This window comes from Octopus sinensis, linkage group LG17 (genome assembly GCF_006345805.1).
Source record: "Octopus sinensis linkage group LG17, ASM634580v1, whole genome shotgun sequence".
NCBI classification, from domain to species: domain Eukaryota; kingdom Metazoa; phylum Mollusca; class Cephalopoda; order Octopoda; family Octopodidae; genus Octopus; species Octopus sinensis.
This window is the reverse complement of record NC_043013.1, coordinates 3,012,941-3,030,440: the sequence shown is the minus strand read 5'-3', so window position 1 is coordinate 3,030,440 and position 17,500 is coordinate 3,012,941. Positions and strand designations below refer to the sequence as shown.

The 17,500-nt window shown below is 37.7% G+C and overlaps 1 long non-coding RNA gene across 1 annotated transcript in view; it reads right to left on the bottom strand.

The window, feature by feature from the left end:
* Positions 1–2,783: 2,783 nt before the first annotated feature.
* The window catches only part of LOC118766651, a 21,555-nt gene continuing 6,838 nt past the window's right edge, over positions 2,784–17,500 (bottom strand). Inside the window, exons 2-3 of the long non-coding RNA XR_005002577.1 lie at positions 6,261–6,265; positions 2,784–2,796 (exon numbers count right to left, since the gene is read on the bottom strand). This is a non-coding gene — a long non-coding RNA (uncharacterized LOC118766651). The remainder of the gene's footprint in view (positions 2,797–6,260; positions 6,266–17,500) is intronic.

The window sequence follows — 17,500 nt, the reverse complement described above, 5'->3', positions numbered from 1 at the left end:
CCTATCAGTGAATTCATTATTAAACTAATTAAAAATGTTTTTCACGTTTCGCGACCAAGTAAACCATAAGCGAAAACTGAGAGCATTGGCTGTGCTGTAAGGAAACAACAAATCGTGTGTGCGCGTGTGTGTATGCATATATATGTGTGAATGTGTATATATATATAAATATATACGCATATGTGTGTATGCATGCATGGGTGTGTATATGTATCTGTGATTTTCATATATTTTATATTATTTTATATTATTTAGATTATTTGGCATACGATTAAAAATAGCAATTGATATATATAAATTTAGCAGGAATCTTTTTTGGATTGGATGTGCTAGAAACAGCTTACTGAAAAGCAGATATACACACTTTCCATACACACACACACACATACACACACACACACACACACACATATATATATATATTCATACATACATACATACATATATATATATATATATATATATATATACACAACTATATATACGTATATATACATACATACATACATACACATACACATATATATATGCATACACACACACTCACTCTCACACACACACTTACACACTGACACACTGACACACACACGCCCCCCCATATATATATATATACATACATACATACATATATATATATATATATACATATATATACATACACACACACAAAGACACACACACATACACTCGCACACACACACACAGACACACACACACACACACACACACACACACACACACACACACACACACACACACACACACACACAAAGACACACATTCAGAGAACAAATGACGTCTTCGTGCGTTGAAAACCAGTCTCCATAACACAAGAGAAAAACCAAGAACAAATAGTGGTTTACGAAAAGAAATGTTAATCTTACGAGTGACTAACGACAGTCTATATCAATAGAGCAAGCAAGAAATATGCAGCAGAAGAGAACGACAGCAGCACCAAAAGTTCTACAAAATATAAAAGGAAAAGTAAAGAAAACACATTGTGAGACGTTTGGAAAACAAAAAACCACCTCACTAGTAACGTGCACCGGAATTGTACCGATGACCAGATAGGAAAAACTGCGACGCAGAGTTTACACATCAAGAGCTAAATGGTGCAAATGCTGCAAAGCAACATATGTATATATAAGTGCATATGCATACATATGCATATATACATACACCCACACAGGAGTGAGGGGAAGAAAGAGAAGGTAAAAGAGGAACAGGAAGACAAGCTATATATTTATATACACGTGTGTGTGTGTGTGTGTGTGTATATGTATTCGTGTATGAATATATACATACGACTAGAGTGCCATACAGACGTTTCTTTGAATAACTGTACACATAGATTGCAGGGTCTACGCGTGTGTAAATGTGTACACACAAATGCTTGCGCACACACACACGCACGCATACGTATATCCATTTGCATATACGTCCTATGTACTAATATGTGAATATATGTATGTATGTGTGTGTGTATATATATATATATATATATATATGTATATATATTCGTTTACTTGTTTCAGTCATTTGACTGCAGGCACACACACACGCACACTCTCTCTCTCTCTCTCTCACACACACACATATTATATATGTGTGTGTATATATGTATATATATGTATATATGTATATATATATATATACATAAATCTATATATGTATATATGTATATAGTATATAATATAATATATATAATAATATATTTATATATACATATATATATATATACATACATATATACATATGTATATATATCTACATATCTATATCTATATCTATATTATATATATATGTATATATATATATATATATATATATATATATATATATATTATATATATATATACATACATACATATGATATATATCTACATATCTATATATATATATATATTATATATATATATATATAATATATGCACGGATATATCTTTATAAACAAATAATTATGCATACACGCACTGACCATGACCACTATTCGTATACATAATTGTACATGTGACCACACAAACAACCAATCACACGGGGGAATGTAATATGAGTTATATAAGAGCAAAATGAATTTTTTGTATCTGTCTATTTGATTAGTTAATATAAAGGTCAGGTTGAGATGAGGGTATTGGCATTGAGAGACATCTTATAAATATACGTGTACATATATATATACATCTGTCTGTGTAAGTGTGCGTGTGTGTGTGTGTATCTGTGTCTGCGTGCATGAGAATAATTAAGTGTGTGAGAAGGAGAGAGAAAGAGAAATAATATGGTGAGTGTGTAGTTGTGTCTATGTTTGTTTTTGTGTGAGGGAGGGAGGGGGTGCGTGTGTGCGTATGTGCTTACATAAGATTTCGGCGCGAAAGCAGTTTTGCTGATGTAGGTTATGTGATACACCGCAGCTGTTTCATGACTGCTTGCATTCTATAACACAAACACATCCACCCGTTACCATTGTTAGCACTTAACATTCGGTCAACACCCCACCATCACGAACAGCAACCTCCCAATCCCCCACTCCTCACCCAATGCACTCCCCTTCCCCTCCCCCGTTGACACCATCAACCAACATTCTCGAACAAAAACCTCTGAACAAAAAAACCCAAAGATGTCCCTACCCCTTTCGTATCCAACCCCACTGCCAACAGCTACCACCGCCACCAACAACTGCCGTCGCCACCGCCAACAATAACCACCGACGCCACAACCACCGCATCACCTACCTAAAACAATCTTTACGTGTCTGCCCGACCTGTTAGAAATAGCAGCCATCACACACACACACACACACTCTCTCTCTCTCTCCTTCAAATCAAATCCCAGCATCGTAAAGAAAAATGTAGTAAGGGCGTATTGGATAAGAATTCTAGACACACTGCTTGAAATAAAGAAGAGTGATCACATCACATGCCAATCTAACCAGATAGGTTTTTCATAGATAATTCCCCCCCACCACCATAAATTGCGATCCTCCCCCACAGCAGCCACCACCAGAATCTACAGATGTATACAGGAACCGACAGGACATTTGGAGAGATTGCCTTATATAATCTAAGACTGTTACACTGAACCTTATGTGAAATTCTTCATTACGTATCTGAGTGTGTAAGACTGGTCTTAAGCTGGATGACGATACGGTATCACTGAAGAGAATGATTTGTGTATTTCGTCTTTCGAGGCTTACTACATGCGTGTCATAGGACAGCTGGATCAGGGCCTCGGGGCTCAAGCAATAAAGACAAGCAACAACGACAACAACAACGATAACAACAACAACAACAGTAACAACAACAACGAAAACAACAGTAGCAGCGGAGCGCCAACAACAACAACAACAATAGCAGCAGCAGCGACTACTTCATATTATCATATATCACTACCATTACCACCACCACACTCTGCCATCATTATCATCATCATCCTCATCATCACCATCAGAGATACAAGTCATGCTAGAAATAGCAGCAAAACCTTTGTTAACCCTTTCCCTGCCCTGTGTATCACATAAAACACACAGGACATATTTCCTTGGATTCCATGTACCATTTATGATACGCATTCCCAAGTTTCTCAGCCACAGGAATAAGTTGGGAATTATTAAAAGAAAGCTGTATATTACTGTATAGGCTGTATAGGCGCAGGAGTGGCTGTGTGGTAAGTAGCTTGCTAACCAACCACATGGTTCCGGGTTCAGTCCCACTGCGTGGCATCTTGGGCAAGTGTCTTCTGCTATAGCCCCGGACCGACCAATGCCTTGTGGGTGGATTTGGTAGACGGAAACTGAAAGAAGCCTGTCGTATATATGTATATATATATAAGTGTGTGTGTATATGTTTGTGTGTCTGTGTTTGTCCCCCTAGCATTGCTTGACAACCGATGCTGGTGTGTTTACGTCCCCGTCACTTTGCGGTTCGGCAAAAGTGACCGATATAATAAGTACTGGGCTTACAAAGAATAAGTCCCGGGGTCGATTTGCTCGACTAAAGGCGGTGCATCCACACCTACGATGCACGTAGGTATGTGTGCATCCACATCTACGAATAAATGCAAATACATACACACATACATATTCAATGCAGGCTTTCAGATACGCATTAAATGCATAGACATACATTCATACATACACACGCACACACACACACACACAACACACACACAACACATATATATATTATATAATTTGCATATATACATATATGCATATACATCTATATATTATATATAATATATATATATATATATATATATATATATATATAGAGAGAGAGAGAGAGAGAGAGAGAGAGAGAGAGATTGCTTATATATGTGCAGATGTATACACACATATATATGCATATTATATATATATATGCATGTGTATATGTGAGATAATAGATTCACTATGTATATATCAAATACATACTGAAAGTATTAATAATAAAACTATTACAACTGAAAGTATTATCTCACATTACAATAGAGATGTTATTGTTTCACTTTTGACACGTAATACTGAAATAGTGTAAGCGATAAGAGATCGTTCCGGGCGAGCATTAGGCATGGCGTTGAACATTGCTTTGGCCCATGACACTGCATGGACCATACGTAAAGCATGTGTAAAATTTGAATGAAATCGATTGGGTAGTTCTCGAGTTTTAGTGATGCACACATACAGACAGACAGACATTCTCGGTTTTATATATATATAGATACATGCATACACATACACACATATACACGTGGTGTGTGTACATGTTTTCCCACATGCACACACCTACATATGCTCCCTTCATCCACACACATGTACACACACATACAAGCACATCCCGCACACACCCACACACACAGCTATGTTACTTAGTGCTGTAAATCTCAACTCGCGCACACCCAAACCGTTGACGTGCACACATCCCAACACCAAACACAACACAGAACCTGTACACACACATGGCGTGATACTAATCTCACACCTGCAAGGATGCACATTGACACGAACGCATACACATACACAAAAGTAGTAACACCAATGTTGACCACAAACCCAACCATAAACGATAGCTACAAAAGCTTACATCTCTACCGAAATATGCAGACACACTAACGTAACACTGTATCACAGCACATACACAACATGCACTCATAAATACAAGCGCATAAAACACAACACACACAATCATACACCAAGTAGTCTGATTACACTTACACATGTATTTACACAACCACCCGAGAGGCACACACAGACATACACAGAAACATACACACAGACATACACACAGACATACACACAGACATACACACAGACATACACACGCATAGAAAATCGACCAGAGAGCACAAACATGAATTCATGATGCGTAATATGATGCCACTATTAAAAGCCCCCATAAATCTTTGGCTATCCTGTCCCTTAAAAGTTTTTCCGTGTCTAATATTTTACTTGCAATAATTTACAACAATCTTCAACTGAAAACTTGCACACACATGTATGTACGTAAATACTCTCACCCACACACTAATACACTCACACACGGACGCACACACCAATAAAAAGACACAACATAGTTATTAATCGCTTATCCCACAGATAACCAGGAACATACATTGACAAACCCGCCCAAGCTAACCCCATACAGATACTCTAATTTCACACGAAGACAAGCACATATGCACACACACACACATACACACACACACGTACGCACACGCACATACAGAATAATTATAATATGCAACGCCAGACGCATGCAACTACTCATTCTGAAATTGTGTTGATGCATGCTCAATGCGTTTAGGAGCTGACGTCGAAGGCACGTGGCTCGGTGGTAATGGTGTTCCATTCCCGATCGCGAGGTCGTGGCTTTAATTCCTGGTATGGTAGTTGCGTTGTGTTCTTGAGGCAAACACTTCATCCCACATTGCTTCATAATCACTTTGACATCTGACGTATGGCATATCGAGCACCGACCCAAGCAACACCGATTTGACGGGAGGAGGGGGCAAAATGCACAGCACAAACATTTGATCACCATAAACAAATCATCTGTACAGGTTGTTCGGTGCGAAATTGCAGAACCGTCTTCCTCGGACCACATAAGAGTTACTTGTCCCTGACGGTGTGAGCCTAGTCATTGTCACCGAGAAAAAAAAATTCCTTTTGTTTATATAATTAATATCTTCTCTAAGAAAAATCCCGCCGTTTGCACATGGTAGTTGTACACACTACACCACGTAAGTATTCATGTCTTTCTCCTTCTGAAAGTTAGTTGCTGTGAGACAAGTACTTTGGTTATAAACAATACTGGTGTTTTTGGCGCTAATTTTCAAGGGATGCGTCACACGTCTGCACAGGGTGATGTCTTCAGAAGGAATATGGCAATGATCAATAGGATAAATCCATATTTAAGTGTTTAGTATGTTTGTTATCGGATTGTAATCAGCAGTCATTGTACCGAATATTAGTCTAGAAGTCAAGTATTTGGCCGTGAGGATCAACCCAATAAATTAAGAATAACACTAGCACTGAGAGTGGGTGCAGCTGATATTTGTTCCGTATAAATATTTTGTGTGGAGGCACATGGCCTTGTGGTTAGAGCAGCGGACTCGCGGTCGAGGGATCGCGGGTTTGAATCTCAGATCGGGCGATGTGTGTGTTTATGAGCGAAATACCTAAGCTCCACGCGGCTCAGGCAGAAGGTAATGGCGAACTTCTGCTGACTCTTTCGTCACAACTTTCTCTCACTCTTTCCTCCTGCATCTTGCAGCTCACCTACGACGGACCGGCGTCCCATCCAGGTGGGGAACCCATACGCTAAGAAACCGGGAAACCGGCCCTTATGAGCCATGCATGGCTCGAGAAGGAACAAACAATAAATATTTTGTAAATGTTATTACAGTATATCTGTGGATTATTTGGGATAACATATTTTTCTCCAGTCTGAAAATGCCTGTAGGTTTCCAGAATACTCGGAAATCAATAGGAGGATGAAATGGGTATTTTCCGTAAGCAATAATCCGCCTGTTCTCGATCCAGCCGGTTTGTGTTGTACTGATGACAAAAGACCAGATGATGTGACCCCAATGAGATGTAACAAAATGGAAGCTTGGAAAAGACCAATCGCCAAATGTTGACAACTAATCCACGCAACATCGAAACGTTTGTTCTTTCTTCTCTCATCACCACAGCAGTTCCTACATTAAATATTTCGACCAATCCTTCCAAGTGGAACAACAATTTTCTGGAATTTCTTCTCAACTTACATTTTATCTAATCTTTTATCAGATTATCAGTCATCCTAATTTTACCAGTCTCAAAGGGATCTGCGAAAATGATGCTTATAATCCCTTCCTTCTCACTAAGCTATGAAATCTATGTAGCACAAACAGACAACGGCATTCAGAAAATATCAGTAGCAATAGCATTCCCTGATTGAGCCACAGGGACACCAATTTTAGGAGCGGCTGTTAGTTAATACCATTTTATTTAATCGTCTTCGACAGAATGAAGGGCAAAGTTGACCACGATGGGATCTGAACTTAGAATGTAAAGATCCAGAACAAATGTCACAAGGAATTGGCTGTATGGTAAGAAGCTTGCTTCCTAACCACATGGTTCTGCGTTCAGTCTCATTGTGTAGAACCTTGGGCAGGTATCTTCTACTAAAGCCTCGGGCTGACCAAAGGCCATGTGAGTGAATTTGGTAGACGGAAACTGGAAGAAGCCCCTCGTATATATATGCATGTATATATATAATGTATGTATATATATACATACATAGATACAATACATACATACATATGTATGTATATATATATATTATATATATCGATATATATATATATCTATAATATATATCTATATCGATATATTTACAGTACGAAAAATAAAAGACGAAGACAGGTGTATGAACAAGTAGGCACATATACATACAAACACACACATATATGAATATATATATGTGTGTGTGTATGTGTGTGAGTGTGTGTGTCTTGACAACCGGCGTTGGTTTGTTTACGTCCCCATAACCTAGCGGTTCGGAAAAACAAACTGATAGAGTAAGTACCAAGCTTAAAAAATAAGTACTTTGGGTCGATTCATTCGACTAAAAAGTTCTACAAGGCGGTGTCCCAGCATGGCCGCAGTCTAATCACTGAAATGAATAAAAGATAGAAGATCTTTTACTTGCAAGAACACTGAAGGCGTATTCGTTTCGTCATTTTGTGTTCTGCTAAATGTAAAATGGCGTTGATTTGATGAAATTGTATTTGAATAATTCTTGTTGATTTCAAACAGCATATTGTTGCTATTGTTGTCATTGTTAATGGATGTTGTAGTTGTTGTTGTTAAAGTCATCGTCTTTGAATTTACATGCTTCATGAAAAATGGTATATCACTTCTGTTACTGTAATTGCCGAATTGTTGTTGTTGTTGTTGTTGTTTGTTCCTTCTCGAGCCATGCGTGGCTCATAAGGGCCGGTTTCCCAGTTTTCTTGGCGTATGGGTTCCCCACCAGGACGGGATGCCGGTCCGTCGCAGGTGAGCTGCAAGATGCAGGAAGAAAGAGTAAGAGAAAGTTGTGGCAAAAGAGTCAGCAGAAGTTCGCCATTACCTTCTGCCGGAGCCGCGTGGAGCTTAGGTGTTTTCGCTCATAAACACACACATCGCCCGATCTGAGATTCGAACCCGCGATCCCTCGACCGCGAGTCCGCTGCTCTAACCACTAGGCCATGTGCCTCCACAAATTGCCGAATTCCTTCTAGATAAGATCATCTTATTCTATGTTCTTTTCTTTTTTTATGACGGTAGGTTGTGAGTTTAAGAATATTTAGCCGCTGTTTCTAGAAGGTCAAGCAACAATTCAGAGGTACCCGAGTATATTGCTTGTTCTCACATGTCTTATATTTCCATTTCGTTAAACACCGTTTCAAATTGTCATTTTTAGCGATGGGAACGAGACATGCAACGTATGTGTATCGTCGTGTGCCTGTCTATGTATGAATTCATGTACGTATGTGTGTTTACAGTGCATCTATATAGATGCGTATGTATGCGTATATGTATATATATATATATATATCCGCACATGTATGTGTGTACATGTATGTGTGAAGGGGTTTGTGTACGCCAGTATATGTACTGTTGTGTGTCTGTACGTTTGTGTCGGCTCCTCTGCTTTCACACCGTTTCTTGCTCGGCGCCTTTGAACAGAGAAAACATGGTCACCAGTTATGGCGTCGTTGTAGAGACGCATGGGTAAATAAATGCACGCAAATATGCGCGAGTATGCACACCGAGGTATGCGTGCGGGTGTGTACCATCGTGTATGTACATACGTAATTATTTATGTATCTATACATAAACATGTGTGCGTGTGTATGCACGCACTCACGCGTGTGTATGTGGGTAGGTGCATGTGTATAAATATAAATATGTATAAATATATGCATATATATTCAGAGAGAGAGGAGAGGGGGGGAGAGAGGGGGAGAGAGGGGGAAAGAGAAGCATGTATACGGCTGCGTGTATGTATATGTGTGTGTATGTGTGTGTGTGTGTGTGTGTGTGCCTCTGCACTTATCTTGGTGGGTAGAATAACATCGTGGTTTCTCTTTTCTCGTGAGAGATGTGTTTCATAAAAGACGTAAAATAAATACATAATAAAACTTATGTGTGTTTGTGTGTGTGTGTGTGCGTGTGTGTGTGTATACATATATATATACACATATGACAACAACAATAGTGGCAATAACAATAACAGCAATGATAACCACAACATTCCTCACTCAAACAACTATAACAACAACAACAACACAAGCATACGAAAGAGAAACAACTATTATAATAACAACAACAATAATGATGATAATAGCAGCAGCAACAATGACAACAACATCCCACACACAGACAACAATACCAACAACATCATCCACACCGCTACCCACAACACCACCCACAACAATAACAGCAACAATGGGCACACCACCACCACCAGCACCACCTATAGCAACAACAATGCCAGTAACTATAACAACAACAATAACAACACTGTACACTCTGTCTTCTATAACCCCAACAACAGATCGTTTGACATGACGAGGATCTACCCCCACAAACCTACCCTTCAGCAAAAGGGTATGTATCCCACCCCAAACTGACAGCGAAACAGAAGCGAAGATTTCCTTAGCTAGATATAGACACCGACAAGTCTTAGACAGGTACAAAATATCTTACAATCGAATCTCGCTCTTCGTCTTGACTATTTACCTTTGTGAAGAGTTACGTCAATCCTTTTTTAAAATATAATAATAATAATAATAATAATAATAATAATAATAATAATAATAATAATAATAATATGGTACAAAAGATGGGCTACAGCAAATATTCTGCTCAATACCACAGATTTGCTTGTCAGTTGTTTGACCTTAACCAGTTGAGCATGTCCCTTAGTGGCTGACGATATGTGCATCTCTGATCACAAGCAGAAGTAGTTGGGGAGCATCATAGCCGTGTGTTGAAAGGAATTCTTGGAGGTTTGGATAATTCCCCTTTGGAAACAGGGGTGGTTCGTTCATCATCCTTAAACAATCCTTATTCAGAGACCTTTTGAGCGGGATGGGCTACTCGACCAGAAGAAAATTCTAACTTGGGCCCCACCTGCAAGGCCATGCCTGTTTATCTTGATATGAGATCACCATGTCTCGCACGTATGGTTGTGATGCATGTACCTGGTGTACCCTTATCAGAAGGGTAGTCATGATGAGGTATACTGGGCTTCATATATTTTACCCCAGTGTCACTTTGATGGCATGCACTGCACTCGCACTCAATAAATAATAATAATAATAATAATAATAATAATAATAATAATAATAATAATAATAATAATAATAATAATAATAATAATAATAATAATAACAATAATAGATAATCAATTAGCTTTAGCATGAAAAATAGATTGATCTCTGCTCATGTGACACATTATTAGGGAAAGTTAATATCAAGAGAGGAATTTTCCAAGGGGACTCCTTATTCCCTTTAATATATGTTTTATATTTGCCCCCTATCAGTTTTGTATTAAGGAAGGCAAAGGCAGGGCATCAGTTCAGAAATAGTAAGGAAAAAATTAATCATTTGCTCTACATGGGTGATTTGAAGTAAGAATGAAAATAGATAGATTCCTTTATACAGACTGTAAGACACTTCAGCAAAGATATAGGCATGGAATTTGGCATAGATAAGTGTGCAATATTAGTCATGTGAAGGGGACAGGTGGTTAAAAGTGAAGGCATCCAATAACAAGATGGCCAGACATGAATATCATTGAAAGGAGGAGAGAGCTATAAGTATCTAAGAGCATTAGAATCCGACAGATTAGAACTATAGAAATGAAACTATAGAACTATAGAAACGAAAACGAAAATTGAGAAGGAGTACATCAGAAGCGTGAGGAAGCTAATGGAATCAAACCGAAATAGTCCGAATATAGTGAAGGTTGTAAATAATTTAGTAGTTTCATTACTTAGATACTCAGCAGCTTTTGTAGATTGGGCAAAAACTGAATTAGCAAAGCTAGACAGAAGAACTAGGAAAGAATTCAATATGAATGGAAAGCTCCACCCAAAGGCAGGATTAGCAAGATTATACTTATCTAGAAAGAAATGTGGAAGAGGGCTAATGTCAGTAGAAGACTGCATGGAGTGAGCTAGAGTAGTATTACCCACTCCTATGTGGGTAATAATGAAGAAAGTTTACTAAAAGCTGCTAGTGTCACAGCAAGATATGGGGAAACCAAAAACCCAAACGAAGTTAAAAGCCAGAAAAAAGAACAGAAGTTATCTGACTAGCAAGAGAAGGCTTTGCATGGTAGATTCCCAAAGATAGTTGCAGCAACTAGTTGTAGTGAACCGTGGTAATGGTTGCAGAAAGAAAGGCTGAAAAGGGAGAGCCGAAGATCAAGCACTTAGGACTAACTGGATAAAATCCAAGATAGACAAAAACCAAGTAGATTCCCAATGTAGGCTATGCAAATCAAAAGAGTAAAGCGTTACTCATATAGTAAGTGAATGCTGGCACAGAAAGAATACAAGAAAAGACATGACTACCTAGGAAGAGTAATCCACTGGGAGTTATGTAGAAAGCTAGGATTTGACCAAACTGATAAATGGTATGAACATGAAACCTAGTAATGTGCTAGAAAGTAAGAAATATTAGATGTTGTGGGACTTCAACATTCAGACTGACAGAGTAATAGAAGCTAGAAGGCATGATTTAGTAGAAGTAGATAAAGAGAATAGAAAGTGCCAGATAATTGCCTTGACAGTCCCAAATGATGAAAACATTAAAATGAGGAGTATAGAAAAATATCAAAGTACTTACACACACAAACTCACAAACACATACGCACATACGCACATACACACACACATACAAACATATATACATATATATCTCTCTCTATATATATATACGGCAAAATGTCTGTGCGTGTGTCCTTTATACAAATCCACAATTTTTCAGTTAGAGGGCTCGCACTTTCTATGGTCATTCAAAACCGTCCAAGAGTGGTCGTGCACATCTTTACATTTCCCCAATCACCCAGCAAAGTCATTAAAAAAATCAATAGAAGTGACATTTTTGTGAATTTTCTATCCAAAACCCAATCAAAATGCCCGAAACTTGATACGCTAATTGAATGCCAGCTAGCTGTATGTGATTGGTCAGAGATTTGGACAGTACACGCGTGTATGTGCGCACGCACGCAGCTGTATATGCATGCACTAGCACTATGACTCAGCGTTGCCGGGTCATAGTGCTAGTATAATAATATATATATATATATATATATTATATATATATATATATATATATTATATATATATATATATATATAGAACTAAAAATAAGGGTGTCTGAGAGACACCACCATGCCGAAATAGCAGTCAAAACCCAGACTTTAAAAACCACGTTAAATGTTCATATCGTATCATGAGATAAGACAGAGGGACAAAATAGACTAGCAAAAAATATTATTGAATAATTCAAGATCCAGGATTTCTGGTTTTGGTTTAAATAAGCTTTACCGTCATCAGTTGAATATATTAAAAGTACATAAATACAGATATATATATGCAGAACAAACGTTATACTTACATATACGAAAGTCAGGGTTTTGACCGCTATTTCGGCATGGTGGTGTCTCTCAGACACCCTTATTTTTAGTTGTAAAAAAATTACCTTTGTACGGTATTTTTTTCCATGCTGGCCACTTGATAATATCGATATTTAAGTATCGATATTATCCTTATTTATAAATATATATATATATATATATAATATATATATATATATATATATATATATATAATATATATATAATATAACAGATTAAATGAGTGGCATGTTAGCAATTTGAACCTAAATTTTGTGACCCCTATTAATTTTGCATATATATATATATATATATTAGTGTGAACAGTTGCGCAAGTAATGACGAAAAGAACAGGATCCCTGCCCCCATCTTTAACTTACTTTTGTATAATTTCTTACAATGTTGCCACGGAGCAGGTGGCCAGTCAAAACAAACTTTGAAACTGCAATCAGAAAGCGAAAGCATGCACGCATACAAACATTCATATATTCATACGGTGTCAAAGTCCGTGACCAGAAAGGGGTACCAGTCATCTGTACGTGTAATGAATACTTCCCCACAAACATTTACCATAAATACAAGCCTAATTAAAAATGAAAACAAAACTGTTTATCTTCTTTGGTCAAATACAAATTAGCACCTGTTTAGAGAAGACAATAGCAGTATACATAAAAATTAAGCTATAGATAGCACGTGGATTCCTACTTCATGTGCCATAGAAAAACAGGAAACCGGGTTCAACTATCGCATTTATTAAGAGAAATTCCAGTAGGCTTTCATCTGAACCATAACCTATACCATATGTAGAAAGAATCTAGAGAATAGATTACATGAGGAGACTGGTGAGCTATTGGTATGTATGTAGAATATCGTTACTACTACTTATATTTCCGAGAGAAGCAACTGTATGAGCAATCCACTTCCGTTGAGAAGGTATATGTTACTCTACTTGGCAAAAATCAACTCCCCAAAATCGCAGCAAATAAATGTGTCAACAGCTCGATAGCTTCTCCTTTTGAGAAATTGCTAAAAACGTGATTCACAATCAAAGCAAAAAACAGAAAATAATAATGCAGAGACAGAATTGCCAGCATTACGTTAAAATGCGTTAACCACTTACAATCAACGATCAAACAAAAAGAGAAAGAAAGAGAAAGAGAGAGAGAGAGAAAGAGAGAGAGAGAGAGAGAGAGAGAGAGAGAGAAGAGAGAGAGAGGTAAAGAGACAGTGAAGCAGAATAGACTCAGCTCAAAAAAAAGCTCATGGCAAGATTTAAGGAGAACTTCGTACTAAATAAAAGACTGATCATGACATGAGTCGACTTGACTGATTTGATGTTATCTATGATCGACTAAGTTGCTAAAGGACTAGTTCGAACTGAAGTTCCCAATTTTGGGGTACTGAATATCTTGTAGCATTGACTGCAATTACCATTCACTAACAAATAAGAGTAACAGAGTTCAAGTGAAAGTGGACAGCACGCAAACAAAATGAATTACCTCCCTTCCCAACAAAACATATACCGTCTCTTTTGCGTCTCCATCCAGTATTTATCATCAGATAAAAGAAAAACGTCATACAATTCAATAACAGTGAATTAACGAACCAGACTAACCAAAATTTACGGGTTCTGCCAACGAGACAATTACAGGTAAAGCACGAAGAACGAGAGGTCAGTTAAAGGCTTTGTTGCCGTAGGAGATTAGAGGAAAAGACTATTAACTGTAAGTTTGCTTTGAACCTACAAACTGAATAGCAATGTATGAAAGGCCATACCTTTATCGTTGTGGATGGTCTTCTCCGGGATGACCTGGAGGTATGGAGACGGAATGTAAATTATCTTATTTCAGAAGATATTTCTCCACATAGTATTTCATTTGTGTGTCAGACAAGTATATCTTCCCGTTATGTTCGCTGTTGTCGAAAGTTTAGATGGGAAACTTCCACTCTTTCTTGAGCTGATGCGTATGTATACAACAACAGAGATATTCCCTATATTTATCCCAGGGCAGTTACTTCCACGAATCGCATTGCACGTTGTTTTAGCAACAATATCATGACTCATTGGATAGTTGTGCCTTAATGACATTTTCGGGTAGATGCCGATCACATGTATAACATCTTGTACAGTAATGTGATATAATCGACAATTTTCATCGCATCTTGGGGGTTTAAACGTTTCACTGTCATTAGTTATTGCGTTGCTATCTCCTGCTCTTGGATTACAGAAGCATAACCTTCGATATGTGACGTTATGTAACAATCACGTGTCCAAGAGAGGCTACACTTCATGTTAGTATTAGGATCACCCCCAAGTTTTTAAGGGAACATGTCGATACATAATCTTTATGTTTATCTTACAGCTCTTGAGTGAGGTACGTCTCTCAAGAATGGGATCGCACGGAAGGTTTACGAGGAGAGAATATTTCTAGAAAACTTCCACTGTGTTGTTCTCTTCGGTTTTTGAGTATTTAGTGAATGAATTAATTTTTGTTGAAGTTGTTTGATAGATGCCAAGTAATTTAATACTGTACGAACTCAATGGCTGCCTAAAATTATTGTCAGACCTTTCCCTTCTTTCTTTTCGTCTAAGATTGAACCTGCCGTGTAGAAATTGGTGTGAAACAAGATGATATTCCCGCTCCTACCTTGTTTGCTCTATATTTTACAATAATCTTTCAAATAGCCTTCGGAAATTGTGCAGAAGGGGTCTATATAAGATATAGGACAGCGAGAAAACTTTTCAGCCTCAAAAGACTTTGTGCCAAAGCAAAAGTTCTTCAATCTCACATCACTGAGTTCTTGTACGCAAATGGTTGTGACCTGTTAGCGCATTCCCGGGAAGATATGCAACGCATGATGAATGCGATTTCTACAGCATGTGCAGCATTGGACCTTGCAAGTAACTTGAAGAAAGCTGTTCTGGTGCCTGTATATGGACAAAAGTTAGAAGTTGTAACCAACTTTGTGTATTGAGGAAGTACTCTGAGCACTGCAGGTCTTGATAATGAAATTTCATATAGAATCAGCAAAGCTAGTGGTGCCTTTGACAGTCTTGTCAAGAGTCTCTGGCCACGTCTTAGCATATCTATCTGAACTAAGGTTTAGGTATATTACACGTATTCTGTCATCATTGCTCTATGGAAGTGAGACGTGAATTATTTATCGTAAACATTTGACGCATTTAGAACGATTTCATCAACATTGTCTTCGGGAAATTTCTGGGATAAACTGGAAAATGGCAATCAGTAATGTAGAGGTACTTGAGAGAAGTTGCAGTAGGAGTGTAGAATCGATCATTCTGCAAAGTCGTTTGAGTTGGGGGTGGACATCTAGTGTGAATGAATAACAAAAGACTTCCTAAGCAACTTTTGTAGGGTGAGCTGAAAGATAGTAAAAAGCCAGCACATAAACCCAAAATGAAGTTCAAAGTCTGCCTTAAAACTGCTTTGACACAAACAAGAATTTCCTATGTTGATTGGGAGAGAGAAGCACAAGACCGAAATAGATGGAGGAAAATAGTGCGCAGTAATTGCTCGAAGTTTGAAAGAGAGAGAATGAAGGATGAGAAGATCAGGAGAAAATTTAGAAAACATGAACCAGTAGAAAATGGACTTTTGATTTTTACGAGTGGGATTTGTAGGCGGAAATGCTTAAATCATGTAGGTCTAGTCAGCCATGAAAGCGACCTTTGTAAATTATGATACAGCTATTGTTGACAACACAACATGTGCAACCTGTGGAAAAGTGTGCAGTTCTGATGGAGGATTAAAAAGACATGGTAAAAGACTTGATGCTGTAGCATTGGTTCCTTCTGTCAGCCAACACATTATGCAAAAATAAATGTGCAAATCCTTGACGGGGCTCAAGAGTCATATAAAGGATTCATATTGCCTTCTCAGTGATTCATTTCAATGATTCTTTCTAGCAATGGCTTTGCTCCTATACGAGAAAGCAGCCACCCTCTCTCTCTCTTTCTCTCTCTCTCTCTCTCTCTCTCTCTCCCTCTGTATATATATATATATATATATATATAGTTAATCCAAACATGAAAACACAAAGAGAAAACACAACAACGCGAGGACGTGGAACAAATAAAGTATTATTGGACGCTCAGGAAGTAAGGAAAGAAGGAGGGTTTAACGTTTCGAGCGGAGCTCTTCGTCAGAAACATAGGAAAAGGAAAGATCCAGAGAAGAGAAGACGGAGGAAAAAAAATCGCCAACGGTACACACGCGGTCATATATATATATATATATATATATATATTATATATATTATATATAGATATATATCTATATATATATATATTATATATATATATATATATATATATGTAACACTATGTATATGTGTACGTATGTATA